Source organism: Ursus americanus, chromosome 21 (genome assembly GCF_024610735.1).
Source record: "Ursus americanus isolate L20-20 chromosome 21, mUrsAme1.1.p, whole genome shotgun sequence".
Lineage (NCBI taxonomy): Eukaryota > Metazoa > Chordata > Mammalia > Carnivora > Ursidae > Ursus > Ursus americanus.
This window is the reverse complement of record NC_142147.1, coordinates 30,851,788-30,874,573: the sequence shown is the minus strand read 5'-3', so window position 1 is coordinate 30,874,573 and position 22,786 is coordinate 30,851,788. Positions and strand designations below refer to the sequence as shown.

General features: G+C 43.0%; 1 protein-coding gene across 4 annotated transcripts in view; it reads right to left on the bottom strand.

The window, feature by feature from the left end:
- WWOX (WW domain containing oxidoreductase) overlaps window positions 1-22,786 on the bottom strand; it is a 957,318-nt gene that overhangs the window by 890,789 nt on the left and 43,743 nt on the right. The window lies entirely within an intron of this gene.

The window sequence follows — 22,786 nt, the reverse complement described above, 5'->3', positions numbered from 1 at the left end:
GATTTTATGAGTAAAAGGACTCTCCAAAGCAAGTCTCTGTTACTAATGATGATAGTGCCTTATAAGTCTCAGGATTTTTTAATTCAGTGTCCGTTTCTTCCCCTCAAAATTACACACAAGTGCCCAGCTATGAATATATTTGTTATCCCCCTGTGGAAAGGGGCCAGAGGTTCCAGGACAACATTCTCAAAGGACTACAGAGTACTAGAATCAACCTTTCTTTTTCTTTCTTTCTTCCTTTCTTTCTTTCTTTCTTTCTTTCTTTTTCTTTCTCTTTCTTTCTAAGCAGAAAGCTTTGAAAACATTTTGTTTGTTTCTCTGAAAGGTAAACAGAAAGAAGTCAAGTATTATGTACTTGACAAAACAGACAGAGTCTAGAACAAATCCTTCTGTGCAATCATCCCCTTGTTCCCAGCATCAGAAGGGGACCTTAACCATTAGGAGTCAGTCCCAAACCGCCTCTGCAGCGTCCTCATTAGGCAGCTGCCCGGCCGGTCATACACCTTTGTGGCCAGAAACTCATTTGCTCCAAGCACCCTGTTCTGTTATTGGAAAGGAGGCAATCCCCCACCTGCTTCCTAATGGGTGATAAAAACAAGACAAAAGACCAACTACTTCTGAAAATCAGTCACCATAAAAAAGCAACCTCCATGGGGACTTGGGGGGGGGGATATTTTGCTCACTGCTGTATCCCCTGACCCTAGAATAGAGCTGGGTACACAGAAGGCACTCAGTAAGTATCTGTTAAAAGAATTCGTTGTTGAAGGTCTCCATGCACTGGGCACCATCAGTACTAGAAGGCAAGGCCTCTTCTATAGCACAGTTCTTAATGGGTTGAATTGTGTCACTCCACGAAATGTATGTTGAAGTCCTAATCCCCAGAACCTCAGAATGTGACCTTATTTGGAAACAGGGCCTCTCCGGAAGGTAATCAAGTCAAAATGAGATCATTAGTGTGGGTGCTAGTCCAATATGCCCAGGGCCCTGTAAGAAGGGGAACTTGGACAGGAAGACGGACACACACAGAGGGAAAATGTGAAGGGATACAAGGAGCACACCAAGGGAGGAGGAAAAAGACACTGGAATTCTGCTGCCAGGGCCAAGAACCGCCCAGGGCAGCCGGAAGCCAGAAGAGACAAGGAAAGATCTTCCCCTACAGGTTTCAGAGGGAACAGAGCCCTGCCCACACCTAGACCTTCCACTTCCAGCCTCCAGAACCTGGAAACAAGGAACCGCTGCTGCCGAAGCCATCCAGTTTGTGGCACTCTGTTCCGGCAGCCCAAGCAAACTAAGACAACAGTGGGAAGTCATCACAAACTGAGACTGATCAATATCCCTGACAGAGAGACTTTTAACCTTTGGGAGGACCATGTGGTAGGGCAGGGCTTATCAGAACACAAGAGATCTGGTAATGCTGCAAGGGGGGCCTGTACTGGGACCCTTCCTGACACTCCCAAGTATCCCAGGCCAACCTGACTCAGACCACTGCTGCAACCACCAGCTCACACCAGGCACCTGGACAGACCCACCCAGGGCTGCACTGTGGAGCTTCCCTGACATACAGCATGGAGTACCTGCAGAAACCCACCTGGGACTCATCCATGTGCAACCCCAAAATGCTGGGGCACGAATACCCGCGGGGCTACCCTTGTCTGATGGGGGTGGGAGCCAATGGAACAAATGCTTTCCCCTTTTGTTCTGCAAGCAGACAGCTCTGAGATGCATTTCATAAGGCTCCTCTGAAAGCTCCACGGCACTGAATGCTAATGGCCCAGAGCACTGCCCAGCTCATAACACACCCCTGCATTGCCTCCCCCTCCTTCCTTGTTTAATCCCCCCATTCCTCACTCACGCTCTCAAAAATCACATCCCAAATTATCTTCACATCAACCTTTGTCTCAGGTTCTGCTTTTGGGGGAACGCAAGCTAAGATTTAAAAAAACAAAAACAGAACAAAACAAAAAACCTCTAAAACATCTGCAATACAGAAAACTTAGTTTTTATGAAGCTTGAATCAATAGAAAAGCATCCTACTCCTATTCTAATCGGTTGAATCCTGCTTCCTTGTAGACAACTGTCCATTGGTCCCAGTTCTGTCCCTTGAAGTAAGCCAGGTTTCTCTCTCTCCTCGATAGCTATTGCTATCTAACTTATGCAGACATTTTCCTCCACCCATTAACTAATAGGTGACCCTACAACATGATCTGATGACTTTGCGAGCCGTTCGTTTGTCCGTGCTCCAACCAGAAATGAACACAATATTCTAGACACGGTCTGATCACTGGAACTATTTACCTTTCTTTACAACAGACCATGAAAGTTTCAACCAACCAAAGGTATAAACAGGTTGTCTACAGCAGAGCCTTTCTTTTTGCAAATGTGAAGGGCTGCAAGAGATGTTGCATGGTCGAAACTTCTCTGAGCAGCTGTAGGTAATAGAGATGCCAAATAATGATTGCGATTCAGAAGCCCCGTTTTCAAAATGTGCTCCCCTTTCACATCAGTGGAGTGGCACATTAAGCACTCTACTCTTGCTCTCCCGCAGAGTGGAGCACATGGTTCTCGCAAGCTTGATTACGGTCTATGGCAGTTGGGTGATTACTACTGAAGTCAGGCAAACGCCTGCTGACATCTCAGAGTGGGCTCCCCTGAATGTGTTTTATTATGATACAGGAAAAAAATAAATAAACATTTTTGAAAAATACTCACACCAGAGATATGGATTCTTAGCATATCTTTATTTCTGGGGAAGGTTGATTAAATCCAGAGACATTTACTCCTGCTTAACTTTTCCTTGTTCCCCCATGTTCCAAGATGGGAAGACCAACACCCATAAGGAATTTGCACTTGGAGCAGATTCAGTCTCTCGTCCTCCTCTCCCCTTTTGTTTCCACATCCCTGTTTTGGGCTAACCATATCACACACATCTTTACTGCTCAACTGAGTTCTAATTACGCATTATAAAAAATAAAACAAATTAGTTGCACGTTGTAAACGTCCATTGGCAAGTATAATAGCATGGTTCCTAATATGAGAAGTAAATTTAACAAAATTTAAAAGAAATATTTCATCGAAGACAGAGTAATTAAAAGGCATACTGTGCTGTCAGCAAAACTGGGTTGGCTCCTGCAGTATTATCAGAGGGAGTGGCGCTGCTGGTGCTATTTTGCAATTTTTCTACAGCGCTACCATCAGCTCTCCTCAAGATGGTGGACCAGCCACTCAGTCCTCCAAGAAACCATCTTCCCAACAATGCCCATCCCTTCAGCCATTTAGAAAGCTGATTTGTCAAAGGAATTCTCACTTCCCTTGAATGAGGCACTCCCCTCTGCCGCCGGGGGGTCTAGGAATGGCTGGCTGACCTGCTCTCTACTTTTCACTTCCTCCTGTGTTGTTCTGATGCCCACGCATTCTGGAAAAGATGGAGGTCTAAGTGGGTATGGGAAGAAGCAGGCCGGCTTCAATCTCTCTGTTCTGTCAAAAGCATGGATACTGTCCGAGTGGAGCATACAAAACCACAGGTTTGCAAAAGCCCCTTTGCTATCATCCACTGGCAATTCTGTACACTACCAAGGGCCAGTCAAATAAAACAGGCACCTATTTCGCAAACTCCCACAGTGGAACAGAGATGGGGACAGCTGTGGAGCCGCCCTTCAGGAGGCTGGCTCCTGAGTTTGAAACTGGAGTGATTTTCCTTCCTTATTTCATTCAAGCATTCCTTTTCACCTCCTAAGAAAAACTATAACTTTCTCTATGTTGGCGTACATATGAAATTATCCATGATAAATATCTTTTTAAAAATAAATGTGAGACTTAGTCCTAGAAACAAAACAACAGATAAGGCAACTCATGGTGAGCAACACAAGGCGACAGACATCACGTCACAATGGGTACTTCCGCGTCATCTCTGGATTCTCCGACTCTGTGAAGCTGGCATCATGGCACCCACTCGGTACATGAGGAAACAGAGACTCGGGGGCTAAGAATATAGTCCAAGGTCTGAGAGTTAGCAACGTGGAAAGTAATAGGAGTTTAAATTAAAAAAAAAAAAAAAAAAAAAAAAGGAAAGAAAACACTGTGTCTAGTTATCCAAGAAAAGAGCAAGGGCTCACAACCTACAAGAAAACCAGAGAGTGGACTGTGGACACACAGCGATGCTGGAGTCTAAGCTTCCTAGGGTTTAATAATGTTAACCATATTTGTTTTTTTATTGCTGGAGGACAGGGGAGGGAGGTAGCTTTCCCATTTCAGTCATGTCTTTCTGGGTGAAGGGACCTCCATCTGTGTTAACAGCCCAGGCCTCTCAGTCTTGCCCTCACTTACTCCTATCCGTGGGAGGCGGTGCACCTCACCAGGTTAGGAAATGTGACAGGACTGGCTGCACACAGCACTGCCTTTCCCATCCTCCTACAGAAATCACGCAGCCTGCTCTGCCGCACAGCGGTATGCGTGCTGCAGGGGTGGCCCTGCCCTCACGGGAGGCCTGGCGGCATCCAGCACTGGACCCAGAACCCCGTCTAATTCTGGTGTTTAGGACTAGAAAGCCCACCACCCCACACATATAAACCATGTTCTCCAGCATCCACTTGACCAGTCACAAAGCTGATGCTTTAGTTTTCCATTGCCTTATTGTTTGCCCTATTTCTCAACTCCTTCAAAACCTGGGAAGGGGATAGTGTGCAACGTGCCGGGCCTGCCAAACCTCAACTCCTCTTTAGGGGCTAACGGACCAATCTGTGCTCCGATTTCTCTCTTTAGAGTAAAAAGATCTACGTTCCTCAAGTCTCTGTAATTTAAGAAGAGTGTGGCTACACATTTCAAAACTGTTTAGAGCTTATAAACAGATACGGTATAACAGCACATTAATAGGCTTTTGTCCCCTAGACCCAAAAGTATTCACAAGTCACATGATTGAGACTAGCTCTAGTAAGGTCTAAAGGGAGGGACAAGTGAGGGTGAACACAAGATCCTCTCTCACCATGTCCTGGGAGTCCAGAAAGCCTATTATAAATCTGAATCTATACCATAAGAGAACACTTTTTTTCTCAGCTATAATGTTATTCTTTGTTTCATTGTATCACTATAATTTTTAAAAAGCATAGGCATATCATGAAATCCCATGCTTTGTAAAAGATTCCATTATAAGAGTAATCATTATTGAACCTTTTAGCCCAGATGTAATTTCTTACATGTTACAACAAGTTTGGCACGCATTGTGAATTTCAGCCAAGGTTGATAAAGTTCAATAACTTGGCTAACCAACCATGTGTACTACTCATTATAGAAGTAATAAATAGATTCATCAAAATGGACATGAAAAAGCCATAAGAAAATCGGATGCCATTTCTAGCCTGCCTCATAAAAGCACCTCTTGGACTTTAATATAATTTTATATACAGTTATCACAGCTACCCATCATTCAATACCAGGCGTATATAAAACAATCATCCACCCACATTTGCATGCTGAATAAATTCCAGTTACACAGGTGAATTCTCTATTCTAGAGATCTCAATAGTCACATAAATGCACACACTGCTTATACGTTCAACTTCAAAAAAAATTCATATCAAGTAGAAAGGAATCAGACAGACGTGCCCACAAATCTCATTTTCCTTCATATTATCTTTTGGGGACAGTTTTAGTGGAAGTGCTTTTTTTTTTTTTTTAAGTAACACTTTTGGTCTATTCTTTTAGCTTACTGATAATTGAACCATTTAGCAACAAGAAGAGAAAGCCTAATTCAGACCAATATCATCGCTGGAAGCAAGAAATCTCAGTTCGCAGAACGTAAGAATCCCCTGTGATCAGATGAACAGAACTCAACAGAGCTGGCTTCTAATATCTGAACACAATTAATCAAGTTCCCTTGAATGGGATAATAAAACTTGAGTGACAGCATAGCTGAAATATCCAAATTCTCCCTACTGCGTGTCTGTTATGTTTCTACAAGAAGCTCAAACGTTACTTCAGATGCTCTTTTTGAAGGAAGCTGTAGCCTCCCCTTCTCAGCAAGAAATCTTCCCCTACATCGAGAGTCAACCACCATCTGGTGGCGCTGGCTAGCATCATGCTCCCAACCAAACATTAAAGGTCATGCTGCCCACTTCGAACGCTGTCCTGTTCGTGTTCACACTCTGCGAGGTAAAGAACTATCCCTGAGTGGTTGCACATGGGTAAGCCTCCCTCTACTCCAGGAAGGCAAGCCTGAGGGTGCAGTCTGCACCCTCTATTTCTCGGCAAGGCCAGAGTACAGTGGGAGCCAGGTTTATCTACACTGCGGGGTCTGCTCTGTTACAGCATTTGGATTTCTCGGAGTGCGGACAACATGTTTCCTCTCTGTGCCTCACTTCTACCCTCTGCCATTCTCCCTGTGCCATCAGCACCAGAGGTCACCAGAATCTGGATTTTCTCTCTTACATTAGTCTTCACAGTGGGATCACTGCATGACAATATGATAAATATCCTCGGACTCTCCTGGTTCTTTTCACATCTACCATAGGGGGGAAAAAAGAAAAAAAAAAAAAACACGATCAAGCCTTCTAAAACCAAAATTATACTCTTAACAACAAGGAAAATCTCCCTTGTACTAATTACAAACAGCACCTAAATCTTCACAACCTTAGCCAAATAACGTGAATTTTTAACTCAGCATAAGCAGAACACTGTAACAGTGGAGCGCTTTATTTTCTCAAAAAGTTGGCAACTGCCAAATTCTTCCAAGAGCTTAAATGCCATAATGACAGATACTGATGTACAGAAAGATTAAAGTAAAATGTGAAACTAAACAGAGAATGAAGAGATGAGCCAGAGATGTGCTTTGAATAACAGAAGCAATGAAAAAGAGCTTAAAGGAACTCAGGAAAGAGGTGTTTAACGTCTTAGTGAGCACGTCACATTCAGCAGGCATTACACGCCCCGCCCGCACAGAAAACAGTCTTCGTAGCGTCCGTAATGATACTTGCTGCAATGCCCAGCACTCAAAATATGGTTAAGTCTCTGAAGAAAGACTTCTGATAGCCATCCAGAAATGCTACCCATAACAGCCGATAGTTGTCGATCACAGGCTTTCAACAAAGCCATCCTGCCAGCATACAGACTCCGAGATCCACTACTAGTATTTAAGCAAATAATAAAGTCAATGTAACAACATTCGCTCTTTTCTTATTGCAAGACTTAATTCTCCCCAACGAGCACACGCACACACAGGGCCATACAACACAAAGCCATTCCTAAAGGAGACGGTCAAGGAAGGTTTAAGAAAACACAGATGGCTCCCTAATACCTGAACAAGAGCCACACAATCTGTCAGGGAGATGGAAGTCTTCTATTGACTATCAACTTGGAATCCCTTATTTCTAAGTGTGACAAGTCTGTAATGTTAGCCTTGCATGTAGCCACTGCTTCTGTAAGCTAGCGTCCCTATGGTTAGCCTCCTGTGACGTGCAGTCTGGAAGCTTCAGCAGTTGGATCTTTATATTCATTTAGAGCCGTCAGGTTTGTTCTTCAGGGGTGAGTTTGAAATTATTTCATGTTCAGGTACTTCTCTATGAACAGTGTAAAGAGAACACGTGACATTTAGAGCTTCAAAAATGTATCTTTTGAACACTAAACACTATTAAATTCTTCATCCCAAACAAGACCATCTTTATAATAACTAAAACACGCAACCTCGAAGTCACTCCTTAAAGACTGTGTGCGCCATCCTAAAATTAAACTCTAAAGTTTAGTTAGCTTCTTTTTTAAGATTTTTACTTATTTGAGAGAGAGTGAGAGAGAGAGAGCATGAGCCGGGGGGCGGGGGGCGCAGAGGAAGAGCGAGAAGCGGGCTCCCGGCTGAGCTGAGCAGGGAGCCTGATGCAGGGCTCCAGCCCAGGACCCAGGATCGTGACCTGAGCCAAAGGCAGATGCTTTACGACTGAGCTACCCAGGGACCCCAGTTTAGCTAACTTTTAAGTTTTACATAATACGTAATTAAAAAAAAAAAAAGCTGGCTTGGAATTTATAAATCCAAATATTATCCAAAAATGTGACCACTTTCTCTGCAGCCTTGACAGAATGTAAAATGCTACATTTAAGCCACAATTCTCTACCTAGTGTTCAAATATTGTGCACTGCAGCCTCCACCATTCAAAGAGCTGGGAGATGGAATGGAGTAAAGAAGAATTATGGCAATTATAAACCCTCGCTGGTATACACTGTCAGGTTAATAACCAGCATTAGCAGAGCTCAGCTATACCATCAGCAACTTGGGGAACAGAGAGCCTGGGGCTCCAAAGCTAAGGCAAAACACTGGGCAAAGCACAGAAGCAAGCGAGAGACAGCCAGACCTGGAAAAGCAATCCATCCACAAAACAAAACGAGTAAACACGCCACTCGAACCAACAGCTAATTTTTAGCACAGACTGAGTAGTTAATGACTGCTTAGACTTTTAAGCATAAACATCAAAAGACACAGAATAAGCTTTAAAAACAATCGTCAGAGAGCTACCACAAGGCAAGCAACGGAGCTGTGATTAATATAAATTACAGAATAAGCAATTACACTTGACCACGGATCCACACACGGTTCTTCGAGTTTAAAGCGACTTTTTGCTCACCCTGTGCATACTGAAGGTTTAGCTTTCTTTTATGGTTGCTTGGAAGATGCACAGGTGGGAACGAAGCTTAAGAAAAATCAGAGACTGATGGTAAGACTTTTTTTTGTAGAGACAGCAAGAGTTTTAATTTACAGCAGATTTGGTCCTCAAGTGCAGATGTCCTCCCGAGAATTAAAACAAAAAAGGCTTTCGTATCTCTACTTTTAAATACAGATAAAGAATTCAGAAATAATTAGAAACTACCTAGAGGCATACATATATACAGGGAAATGTGAGTCAAACAAACAAACGATGATACCATAAAGAAAAGTTAAATGCTCTCTAGAAGTACAAAGATCAAGTTGCTAATATTTTGGTTAGTTTGTGGCTCCATAACGGTCAGGACTGGCTGTACACTGAAGACCTGGCACCTGGTACTCAGTAGTCAATGTTGCTGACTGCACAAATGCTGGACCAAAGGGTGTTTCTGTGGCTATGAGCCAGCCAGTCCACTCTCCACACAGCCCTCATCACAGACCCTAAACCAAGATTCTAAGCTCAAGAATCCACAAGAACCAGGCAGGCTTTGGATACTCATCAGGTAAAATAGCCTTGCATAGTAGCAGAGAGACGGCCTGCTGGGAGCAACATGTCTCAGCCGCAGAGCAATTCCACTTGGTGGGCACAGGACAGCTCTTCTGATTTTTTGAGAGTCAGAAATCAGGATTACTTTTCAGTAAAACATCCTGATTTTAACATGTTGACAAGTAATCTAAAACAAAACCAAACAAAAAATTCTACAATCTACTATTATCTCTGTCCTGGCTGGGAGGCTCTACTTCTAACTACATGGTCCCCACCTAGAGGAATGAGCAGACATAAAAATGCCCCCTTCCCTTAATCGCTACCACATGATACTGAGTTACTCAGTGGCAATACAAGGAAAGCTCCGGACATTTATACACCTTACATCAGACAAACTGCAGAAAATGACGCATTGCAGAGCTGCTCCCAAACTCAGAGCACTGAGGCCTAAGAGACCAGATTTTTTTTCTAGAAAAAAAAAAAAAATCACCCATCCCAAAGAACCACTTAGGTAGGGAAGAGGTGGCGTGAGGACAGAAGTCTTTGATGCTGACACTGAAAGAGTTCTTGGAGATAATTCATCTCTTTCTGTGGTAGGCTGAATAATGGCCCCCCAAAGACACCCAGGTCCTAATCCGGGGAACCTGGGAATGTCACCTTATATGGCAAAAGGGACTGCAGGTGTGATTTAAGATAAAGGCCTTGAAATGGCAGATTATCCTGGATCATCCAAGTGGGTCCCAGAGAACCAGAAACGTTATTGTAAGAGGGAGACTGGACTCCACTAGAGGAGGTGATGGGATGTGGAAGGAGGAAGTGGGAGTACGCAGTCAGAAGGTTGAAGAAATGACCACACTCCAAGAAACATGGATGGTTACTCGAAGCTTCAAAAAAGGCAAGGAAATAAATTCTCCCCCACAGCCTCTGAAGGAGCCAGCCCTGCCGACACCCTGAGTTTGAGCCTGGTGAAATGAATTTCAGACTTCTGACCTCCAGACCTGTAAGTGAATAAACGTGTTGCTTCAATAAAGCAAACATGCGTGGGACATATAAATGACCCACGCACACTCGTGCACCAGACTCGTGTCTGAGAGTCCCACAACAGTGACACGTAAACATTGCTGGCGTCCCTTTATTAAGTCCCTCCCTCATCAGGCCAACAGGCACTTATATAAGTGAAACCCTGGCATGCAGCGATCGCTAGACTCCGCAGGAGAAAGGGCCCTCATGCACAGAGACCGACAGCTCCCCAGTCAGCTGTTCGGGCTGAAAGGATAGTATCCCTTGCCAAAAATCTGACTCTGCTCCCTGACTGAGATGTTCCCCCATATGAATCTGTTACAGTGCTCTCTACCTTGTCAAACGCTCAATCTGGTAACTGCACATGAACTAAGAATTGGAACTTCCTTCGCTAATAAAGTTGTAATGCCAGTTTTTTTTCCCTTTTTTTCTTTCTTTTGTAACGCATTTGGAATGCAATGATGATCTCTCGGCTGACAGAAGCTTCTCAAACCCGGCTGCAGCATTCAGAAGCCACGGCCGCCTCGCTATACAGCACAGCCATGCAGAAAAACTGAAGGCAGTCGGAAGGCAAATCGTAAGACGCAAAAAGTTTTGAGATTTCATCCTCCTTACAGGCATCAGTGGCTGACACAGCAGAGTCTCTCCATTTGAAAGAGACTGATTATTTTCATTCTTTTTGTTCATGTGATCACCAGGAAAACCAAGTTTCCAGAATCAAGACGTTGCTGGCAATCTTGCTGCTGTCACGCAGGCTACCAGCACCCAGCTCGTGCTGCCGGCTTCATCTGTGCTAGCCATGCACCGCGAGCGGAAGGAAGGGGCCTCAGCAGCAGACACTCCAGGGAACCAGGAAGGAGATGCTACTGTCCCACAGCTGACAACATCTCCACCTCCGAAAGGAGCCTCAGCGCAACTACAACCACGGCCGTGCTACCTCTGCGGAGCGTCCCTGCCTGTTACCCCAGGTTTCTGAGTGTCTGGCTCGAGTCACAAGCTGCCAACTCTGGAGGGGAGCGGACCACTCAACTTTCCTAGTCCTCACCACCAAAATCAACTGCCCAGAGCACAAGAAAGTTACTTGCAATTACGTTCCCTTTCTGAACTCTGCAGGAGATCCTGGCAGAAACCTCCCAGCATAGCCCAGCGAAAAAACATCAAGAGATACTATTTTATTCCCCCATTAACAAATTAAATTACTCTCTTCCTCCCACCTCCACGTTCCTTCAAACCTAAAGCCTCCTCCTCCTGAAGGCTTCTCTTTTCTGACAACCCTTAGGCTTCTTTTCCGGCCACTGTGAGGAACCACACAGAGTACTCTTCACTGCCTTTGCACACTGTCTCGTATCTGATCCTTACAAAGTAGGTGACAGAAAGTATTATTCTCTTGATTTCACAAATGAGGAAAGTAAGGCTCAAAACAGTTACGTGACTTGCCTTCCGTCAGGTAAATTTATGACCACCTGTCTCATGGGCCAGTTCTCGTCCCGACATGTTCCCACAAGTCTGCAATAAAACCCATCATTCCTGTTGAAGGGCTGATAAAATTCCAGTCAAACACTGATACGGTGTCTGGTATGAACAAGTAAATGGGACGGCAAACCTGGACATTTATGCGCAATATACGGGCAGTCGTAGAAACCACAAGCTCAAGCGAACGAGTGCTCTCAAGCCACACTCTACCTATAAAGATGTTACCGCGATGCATCTGTTTCAGGTTTAATGGTGTTCCTTGCTTTTTGCCCCCAAACTTCATACATCTTTTTTTTCCTTCACTGCAACAGAAATAATCTTGTCCTTTTTTTTTTCTCTCTCACTTGATACTTTTTTTTTCTGGATGAAGCTACTATCTGACCTCCAACCAAAAAATACCTAAGATGTTTCCTTTCACACTAAAGACAAGTCAACGCCTAAACCAGTTATTTAGAAAGGTCATTTTAGGACAGACTCACAGATACCATGGCAGCCTTTTGAGGATCCAAGAACCAGGAAGCTAGGAAAATACCAAAATAATTTCAGTAACTTGATCGCCTTGTCTCCCATTCCCCAAATGCCTGCAGTTTATTAAGTGCCTGCAACGTTGAGCAGGCAACTCCCTGGGCACTCTGAAGTTCCCATCTTCAAAAACTTTGCAAAATCGGAATATCGGCTGTGTTTTATAGATGTGGAACAAGAGTTCAGAGAAGGGAAGTAACTTGCCCCAAGACACTCCGATGGGATGCGGTGAGGCCAGGTTTTGAAACTAGGTCACTTCTGCTTCCCGAGCCAGGATTTCTTCTCATGCACCCTGCTGCCTCTCCAGATAGAAACTCGCTACCTATCAAGCTTCCCCTGCCTGTCAGCAGAGCTATTTTCAGCAGTGGTACAATTTCACCACACGGGAGCCAGGCTCATCAAATGAGATAATGCACAGAAGAGCTCTGAAGAGTTGTAACTATCATTAATAGAAGATCTGGGGGAAATTAGCAAAACCAAAAGAACCAAATGTCGCCCGTGGTGCTACCTTGGGACCCAACCACTGCTGTCAGTAGCCAACTCGGGAGTCTTCTGGGGTGCTCCCTCCTCAAATGCACATATTAAGCAGCAGTGCCCACGACCGGAGGTGTAGCTGGTGTCATAGATAAGACATATGTTTAAAAGTTTTTAGTGAAGCAAACGGGAGCTAGGCCAACTTCTTCCTCATGATTTTCCTCTTGAATGCAAGACTGAACATGTACTTAAAAGTAATAGACACTTTGAGATAAATTAACTTCTAAGAGAAAGGGACATTTTAAAGATTAAATTATACCACATGAATGAAGCAATCAATTAGCAATCAATACCTACCCAATAGTTACAAACGTAAGATGAAACGGTAATTCATAAAAGAATAAATATAAATGGCCAAATGAAGAGCTGATCGATCTTACTAATAATCAGAGACATGCAAATGTAAGTGACACTTTAGAGAAAAAAAAGCTAATCTCCAAGATTGGCAAGGATGCAGGGCAAATGCGCATTCAAATTAGTACAAGTTTCCAAGGGGTGTGGCTTGATGAAAAACAGATCAAGATATTAAGGTTAGGGAACAAACCCCTTGATTCAGCAACTCCACTTGCAGAAAATAAAACTATAGAAAGAGTCACGGATGGGTACAAATGTTTAATTACAAAATGCTCATCTCCATTTGACAGCTATCACAAAAAGCTGAAATTCACCCAAATGTGCCACAGTGGGAGAATGGTAGGAACCCCACCAAGAAAATACCATGCAACCACTTAAGATGTTGTCAATACTGAACGGCAGGGAAAGGTGGTCAGGTTGCACAGTTCAACAGAAAAATCACAGAATCCTATGTGCAAAATATTAACAGTTATGTCTGGCTAATAAGGATTTGGGGTGATTTCTTTTTTCTTTTCTTACCTACATCTTTTTATTTTTACTTATCTGCACATTCTAAGTTTTCCATAAGGAATTTATACCAATAACAAATAATTTTAAATTACTTCAATGTGAAGACGTGTAAAGCGAATCTATATATGAGCTTGACAAACGCCAGCTCCCCGTCCTCCGTGATTCTTCCCCAATACCCAGCTTACAACACCACAGAGGGATTCAGCAGAGAAACTGTCAGTGTACTAACCTGCGACAGAGCAGCAGAGATCATGCGTGCCTCAGTCCTCCCTACAGACACCACACCTGGAACACCGCCCGCCATAGGGCGGGCTTCCACAGACTTGTTCAAATAAATCTGATTCCAAACTAGATGAGCTGCTTGGGAAGAGCTTGGTCAGGACTGTGCACTATTCCTTGAAGCAAGAAGGCAGCAAGCAGAAAGGAGAGGGCCCAGGCACAGGGTCCGAAGTTCTCTGCTCTAGTCCTGCAATCCACAACTCAAGAGCTGTGTGATCTTAGGAAAGTTACCTCACCTCTCTGTGCTTTCATTCTGACTCAATTTCAAGACAGCTGTGAACACTGGGGTGAGAATTAAATAAGATGTGTGTGGAATCTTTGTGAATTCTATTTTTTAAAAGATTTTATTTATTTATTTGAGAGAAAGACAGCACAAGTGGAGGGTGGGGAGGGACAAAAGCAGACTGCGGAACGGGGAGCCCGACATGGGGCTCGATCCCAGGACCCCAAGATCATGACCTGAGCCGAAGGCAGATGCTTCACCGACTGAGGCACCCAGGCGCCCCGAATCTTTGTGAATTCGAAAGAGCTATCCATAGGAGATGACATGACAGTGATCAATACACACCAATCTGGAATACTTAAGTACATTTTACAGGTAAGAGTGAAAAGGGAAAATATTTTATTAGTTTTCACTTTCATTTCCATACAGCTACACAAGAAACGGCTTTGATTCTGATTTCACTCCTCTTTACAAGAGATAACTCCTTCACGGGAAAGGCCTAACTCCATTCACCTTGCTAGCCTCCTCAGCCCTCGAGAAATATTAAAAGCACTGGAATATGAGCTTCCTCGCCGCCGCCCCCTCCCCATCATGCATGCAAACACGCTCTCTCCTGCTCTCAACTGCACGAGCACACAATCTTAGATCGTCTCGGAGTCCAGTGAGGAAAACCTGATTTGCTTTCAGAGAGAGCACGATGGGAATATGGCTTCTAACGAGGACCCAGAACACCAAACAGCACTGCCTGACAAACAACTTACAGATCTGAAACAATTAGACTCCAACCATGTCACAAAACTCGTTATATAAAAGGACATTTCCTCTTGAACTCATTCAGTTGGGCTCGTATAGATAAAGGTTGGCACTTCATGAAATGTACTGTTATCTATTAAGCCAAAGGAAGATAATAAATTTAGGCAAGAAACTCCTGCATTTGGAATTTTGATCCATCTACCAAAGACTTCAACTCAAGAGAGCTTTGCAAAAAAGCCCTACTGGTGACCCCCAACATTATTCCGGAAAAGGCTAAGGACGTGTGTCTTAAGAGTTTGTGGACAGGCTGCCTTAAGTACAGGAAAGCACGTGGGCCACGTCATACTGAAAAGGCGAGGCTCCAGGGGGTTTCAACTGCCAGCATGCCTTTTATTATAGAATCTGTAACAATTCCCAGGATAACCATCCCGCTTTAACAATCTTTATTTGACAAACAATGGACACATCTGTACACGGATGACCAAGGTATCTTTACTCTGGTGAAGTCGTTTTGCGATTTTACAAGTATATTCAACAATGCTTTCAAGGCTCTTTCATTTTCAGGAGAGAAAAAGTAAGCTGCTGAGAAAAAGAATCATTTAAATAAAAGTATGTAATGTAGCGTATTCATCCTGTCCCCATTTAAAATTTGAAAATAAGCAGTTTTATAAAGCCAAAAGTGTTTCCTTTCCTGGGCCAAATTTCTGTTTGAGAGCTGAAGCATGCAATTAATGGGTTGCCTCAAACTTTAGTTAGAGAGCCAAATAAAAATCACACTCCTTAAGATCTTGTAGGCACAGAGCGCTGGCTACTTGCTTCCTATTAAGTATTTGGTTTCATACGGCCTCTCTGATTTAAGAAACACATACTGAGTCCAAAGGACACATTTCCTTCTAGTACAAAAACATACCATTAATAAACAGTCTAATTACAAATAAATTATATAATGCTGCGTGAGGCTAGGATGGCAGGGACAAGGAAACTCTATATCCTTAGAATAAATTCTAAGATCACCAAGGCATTCTAAATGAACCTTAAACAGAGGCATTAATATTTAAAGATTACAATTTCCACTTCGGAAAAAAAAAAAAAACACATTATTGATAGGCCAGCACACTCAAAACCAATAATGTCACGAAAACACATGCCCTTCTGTAATTTGGCAGAACAGGCTGCTCCCTGAATACAATGGACCTTTTTATTAAATGGATCTCTTCATCCTTGGCACTTTATACAAAAAACAAAAACCAAAAAAAATAAAAAATAAAGAGAGAAAAAGAAAAAGAAACAAACTTGACACTAGTAACGGTCTTCAGTTTGAACTCTTTCACTAAGAAGTACAAGGCCTAAAAGATATGTTAGGAAAGTAAAAGGCAATATTTAACAAAAATGAAAGTAAGACCAGCTGAGGAAGAAAACTATATTGAGACACCAAGGCTTTTGTTTGACTGTATCACAGAGCAACAGAGCCCCCTCGTGGAAGGAAGGCTGAACTGCATGAAAACCTTTCTCTTTGAGGCTAACTTCTCAGGACCATCGCTATGTCACTCTAGTTAAGTAAAACCAAAAGATCGAATTACTTGAATTGGGTATTACGTAAAATAACTTCCAGATTTTCAGACTTTATAAAACACCTGCAATCTCAAATCAGGATAGAAGTCTTATTTTTTAGATATTCGCTTTAAATGATGATCCAAACCATTCTTTCACTGAACAATAGCTTCCACGACCCCCTCGTTATACATACTGGCATTCTAACAAGTAAATGAAAACCTAAACCTACATGCAAGTGTTAATTCAACTTTTCTTATATGAGATCTAATCAGGTACATATATATAATTTATATAGCATTATACATATATAGTTATTTATATATATTTTTTAATGTATTTTCTATGTGATTACCAATGATGAAGTGATGTTCATTAGAATATTTCAGTTGGTCTCCTCCTTTGGATATATACCTTCACTGATACTTTTTTTTTTTTAAGATTTTATTTACTATTTATTTGAGAGAGAGGGAGGGAGAGCACGTGCAGGGGGAGGGGCAGAGGGAGAAGCAGACAAAGGAGTATTACTCAGCCATCGGAAAGGATGAATACCCACCATCTACACTGACATGGATGGAAATGGAAGGGATTATGCTAAATGAAGTAAGTCAAGCAGAGAAAGACAATTATCATAGGGTCTCACTCAGTAGTGCAGAGGACCACAGGAGAAGGGAGGGAAAACTGAATGGGAAGAAATCAGAGAGGAAGACAAACCACGAGAGACTCTGGACTCTGGGAACCAAACCGAGGGTTACAGAAGGGAGGGGGTTAAGGGGATGAGGTAACCGGGTGATGGGTATTAAAGAAGGCACGTGTGGGGATGAGCACTGGGTGTTATACACAACTATGAATCGTTGAACACTACATCAAAAACTAATGATGTATTATATGTTGGCTAATTGAACATTTAAAGAAAAAAGATTTTATTTACTATTTATTTGAGAGAGAGAGGGAGAGCACATGCAGAAGCACGGGGAGAGGGAGAAGCAGACTCCCTGATGAGCAAGGAGCCAGACGCTGAGATCACAACCTGAGCTGAAGGCAGACACTTAACTGACTGAGCCACCCAGGCGCACTTTCTCCGATACTCTTAAGGTTTCCACATATACTCAATTCCATGTACTCTGAACTAGACCATGTGATCTCCATGGATATTCAATATCTAAGAATATTTAACTGCTAAATGGTTGTTTAATTCATAACGTACTAATTCTCAATTTTATGTAATATCATTCAAGGACTTTTTCCAATACTGCCAAAACTCTCGGTAGCATCTCAGAACAAAATAACTTTAAAATTTTTACTTTAATATATGGATATATTCCAGCATAAAAGAAAAGTGGTCACAAATGTTTTGGGCTTTTTGGTTTTTTTAAGTTTTATTTATTTATTTTAGAGAAAAGCAAGTGAGCTGGGGGAGGGGCAGAGGGAGACAGAAAGAATCTCAAGCAGACTCCCCACTGAGCACGGAGTGTCACAGGGCTCAATCCCAGGACCCCGAGATCATGATCTGAACCAAAACCAAGAGTCAGCCATTCAACCAACTGAGCCACCCGGGTGCCCCACTGGTCACAAATGTTTTTAATTTAATATATTCCCAAAAGGTTATTTAGATTACTTCAGCAATTTTCCCTCTACTAATTAGCACAGGCTCTTAAAAAGAAAATAAATGCCAAGATTCCACTATTTTGAGTCTTGTTGACAATCGGAAAGGAAATTGTCATCAGGCATCAGGATCTCAAGTGTAATGATCCGTATGAGCAGTAACTGGGGTGGGGGGGGAAGAAGTCAACACGTGGTATAGGATAGAAGGCAAAAATAGTAGTAGTAACACTAGGTATGGAAAAGAGCAAAGAACTGAAGGTATGAAGGAAGTTAGTCCACTTCCTAATTTTGAAGTATGGGTTTAAATAAGAATGAATACGCTTCTCTACATGAAGAAAACATACTCTTCGGTATCACTGTAGAACTGGCAGAATTTTCACCAGAAAGGAATTCATCGTGGTGGTCATAAGTAGGATAAAAGAACATGGCCACTGCGCTTCACACTGTAATTTCAACACATGATTTAGGAACAAGACCGCAAGCTTTAAAAAACTGGGCTCTCGGGGCGCCTGGGTGGCACAGCGGTTAAGCGTCTGCCTTCAGCTCAGGGCATGATCCCGGCGTTCTGGGATCGAGCCCCACATCAGGCTCTTCTGCTGGGAGCCTGCCTCTTCCTCTCCCACTCCCCCTGCTTGTGTTCCCTCTCTCGCTGGCTGTCTCCATCTCTGTCGAATAAATAAATAAAATCTTTAAAAAAAAAAAAAAATGGGCTCTCAAACCCAAAACAAGCAATTTCAACATTATACTATCATTTTGGGATTCCTACAAGGAAATCTGATACCTTCATTTTGTTTCAAGGAGAACAAATTTGGGGGTGACTGTCGTAGCTTGAGCATGTGCGTTTTATATCTCAAAATGTATCAATTTTGAAGTTTAAATAAATATATACAATTAGGATCCATGTAATAAAACTTAGGGAGGGGATTACATTACATAAATACCAAAAAATGAAGTGTCAGTCCTAAAACACATTTCACTGGTATAGACCAAAGTGGCCAGCTTTTATTTGTTCAGAGAAAAAGTTTTGTTCCTGGTAATGGGTATTCTGGCTCAAAAATTGGAAACCAGACCAGGCTATCCTAGATCTAAAGTCACGACACTGATGCAGCTTAGCGTCAGGAAGGTTCAAAAGGCCAAAGGAATTTTTCATCCTGAATAAATCCTGAAAGGGATTTAAAAATCAAATTTTAACCACTGGTGGCTTAAGACTACAAGGAGAAAGTTTTATCATCATTGCCAGTAAACATTACACTGAAAATACTTCATCTGTTCATACTTGTCACTGGATTTTTTTTTTTTAAAGACTTAGTAATCGCTACACCCAATGTGGGGCACGAACCCATGACCCCAAGATCAAGAGTCACATGCTCTACCAACTGAGCCAGCCAGGCGCCCCTTGTTACTAGTTTTTAAATGGACATTTGACAAAACCTGGATTTCACTCCTTGAATGTGATAATTCTGTATGCCTGCTGCAACAGACTGAGTTCCAACAAAAGCCCCTGCTAACAGGAGACCATCAACAGGGTACGTGCTGTCCCACACTGAGGCATTCAATTAACCCCTCATTAGAAGAATCCTGCCTTTGATGAGCACATGTCAGCCCTAAGATTCAAGCAGCCAGAACTTTCTACTCAACTATTTATATGCAAAGACAAATCCGCGCCACTGACAGGTTGTCTAGAAAAGCAGCTACGGGGTCCTCCGTGATGGGAAAATGGCCTAACCAAAAACAGTTCCTCTCCCAAGACTTCCCAGCAAGGTTTGTATTTAATGATCACCATTAAATGGCTGAAGCCTTTTCCACTCTTTTTTACCAAATCGGAGCCATCAAGCAAGCCTAAGTCCAGAGAGCCACGACATATCTGCCCCCTTCCCGCTCAGCGCTACGTTGAGCACAAACAGAAATCAGTTCCTCCCTCGTCTCTACTGGTTAGCGGTCAGGACTGTGGGGTTCCGGGCCTCTTGGGTTTGCTAGTAGAAGCTTTGGGTGAAGAGATGACTTCCCCCTGGATACTGAGATGCTGATCTCCACAGAGAGAGGTCCAAGCTACAGCTCTCAATCTATAAAGATCTTCAGGTTCAGAACGCTGGCTGACAAAGGTCAAGGAGAGAAGAGCGTTAGTTTCTGAGAAGGGACATCTGAAAGCTCACAGCTCCCTAAAAAAGGGGACAGAGCTGAAGCAAGGGGTACAAGACGTTGGTGGGACGTCCCCAAGAGTTACACAGGGTGTGCCACCAAAAGCCTCCTGTAGCCCACGGCATCAAAGTTACCTAAATGTTATCTAAATTGGGGCTACTTTAGAGAATGTTCGGGTGATCTTACTTTGAAAGAGATTACATCATCTACTGCAGGGGCTGACAAACGTTCTCTGTAAAGGGCCAGATAGTAAATATTTAAGGCTTTGCAGGCCATATGGTCTCTACCATAATTACTCAATTTTGCTGAAAGCAAGAAAACTGCGACAAAAAAATGGAAATAAATGGGCGTGGCCATGTTCCAATAAAACTTTAGTTACAAAATCAGACAGCAATCCGATTTAGCCCAGGAGCCACTGTCTGCCAACCCCCAATCTAGACAGTTGAACCCAAACAACAACAATGCCTACTTACAGACTTTAAGCGTGAAAACAAAGATTTCATGCACCCATAACGCTTTATTCTGACATCTCCTCAAAATCCTTATATCTTCCAGCATCACCCTAATCTTTTTGAGCTGAATTAAGTGGGAATCCCTCTTAACCGCCTTAGTAATATAAACAACTGAAAATTCTAACTACAGCTCCAGATCACTTACAGCCAGAGGAGGAAGACGGTAACACAAAATCTGCTCAGAGGCCACTTCAAAAGGGGCAGTATCCTAGTGCAACACTGAAGCTCATCAGGGAAAGGTGCCCCTCTTAGCACCTGGTCATCCCCTCCCACCACAGAGAGAGCCTCACTGATAGCAATTCCAGCAAAGCAATGCCTGTGGAGAATTAAATAAATAAAAAATAAAGAATCACTGGACATACCAGGTTTGTAAATCAGCCTTTGCAAAGCAAATCAGGTTACCTATGTGTTTAGTCTTGGAGCTACCACTCTCAAAATAAATGCTGGTATGCTTTGTGGCAGCCCACTCTACTTCAGAGAGAACAGACACCCAAAAGGCTGAAGGCTGGACAGCTAATACACAGAAAACAGGCTCCTGTGAGCGGCAGAAGGAAAATGAACACCAACACCATTAAAGCTCGGATAGAAGATGACTCCTGACGCCCATACATCTTGAAAATGAAGATGCCCGATTCACTCTGCATTCAGTTACTTCATTTGAAATGGGCAGAAAAGTGGTGACAGCAATTTATAAATGGACATGTTTCATAGTTCAGGAGAAGGAAGGACTTTATCTAGAAGCCACAGCCTACTTGGGCAAGGACACTTCCTAAGGCAACCACGCAGAATACAAAAAGTGAACTTAGTTTCAATGAAAAGCCGTGTGCCTATCGTCAGCCTCTTTTCTTTAAGCCTGACACCGCTGCTGCAGAGTGAAAGTGATTTGCAAGGATTTGACTGCTTGGAATTTTCAGTGTGAGATTATTTCAAAAATTAAGAATAAAAATCTTTCGCAGCCACCAAGACCTATGCTTCCAGAGAGAGAAGAAGGGAGGGGGTGAGCCGGCAGCGCTACAGGCCATTTCTGAAGGAAGGCTGGAGCTGGGGAAGAAGGGCGGGGGTTTGAATAGGAAGAGCTGGTCGCCCCAAGACCTTCCCAACACTCCTTCCGCTCTAAGCTTTACGATTTGCCACCACACCCAACTGAACCACAGAAACCTGCTTGCAGTAGCCGCAGAGTCGACCGTGGACATCAGAAAGGAAAGGTCTTCAAGAAAGAGGAAGTGGCAGCAGTGAAGAGGCACGGAGTTTCCTCAAAGAGGTTCGAGGTCCATTCTAATCAACACATTTACTCTCGATGCCTCAGAATCCCCTCCTTTATGACTAAAGATCCGACGAAACAAAGCTCTTTGTATACTCTGAACCAAGTCGACTCGTCCTGGACCGTGATGTCACTGATGCTGCAAAGCTCTGACAGAGCATTAGAGGCATCCAGGGTCTGCTATTTAAGTCAGACAGAACAACATTTGGAACTTATGCAGAAAATAATCAGTAGTCACGTGTCTTACTAAATAAAGGAAAATACTCTCTCGCTAGAAGAGTAAAGGAATGGGATCTGTTAGTTAATTTTCTGGTTAACTGAGTGTTAAATAAAAAGAGATATCTTACTGAAGTCCTTACGTACTTATTTTTTGTTAATCATTCTCCACTGTACAGGTCCACACCCTCACCTAAGAATAGTCAACGCAATCAACACAACATATCGTTTCTTGGGTGACTGAGGATCCAGCCGTTTATTTTTAATATGGCATCATCAGTTTTGATATCAATGATGCTTCTATGGAATCCACCCCAATACAGGAGTTCAGAAAATCGGACTGAACATATTCTGAGCCGAGGGTGAGGTCTGAGAGTTGATTTTAAATAAATCCCTATCCATTTTTTTAAGAATTCCATTTGCCTCTCTGCCTTCATAGACAAGTACAGTCAAGAGCTCTGCTCTGCGACTGTCGCTTGTTAGACTGTAGACCCTCTGCTATGCAGTAACTGATCCTCTAAGAATGTATTTTCACCTCCTGTGCTTCCCCTGATGATGCCGGGAATGCTTCTGGAGGTTCGAGAAGGGGGTCACTGAAATTGAAGAAGGATGGAGAAAGACAGCGGAGAAGGTGCACAAAGGCATGAGGAGACAAAGCTTATGAAAGGCC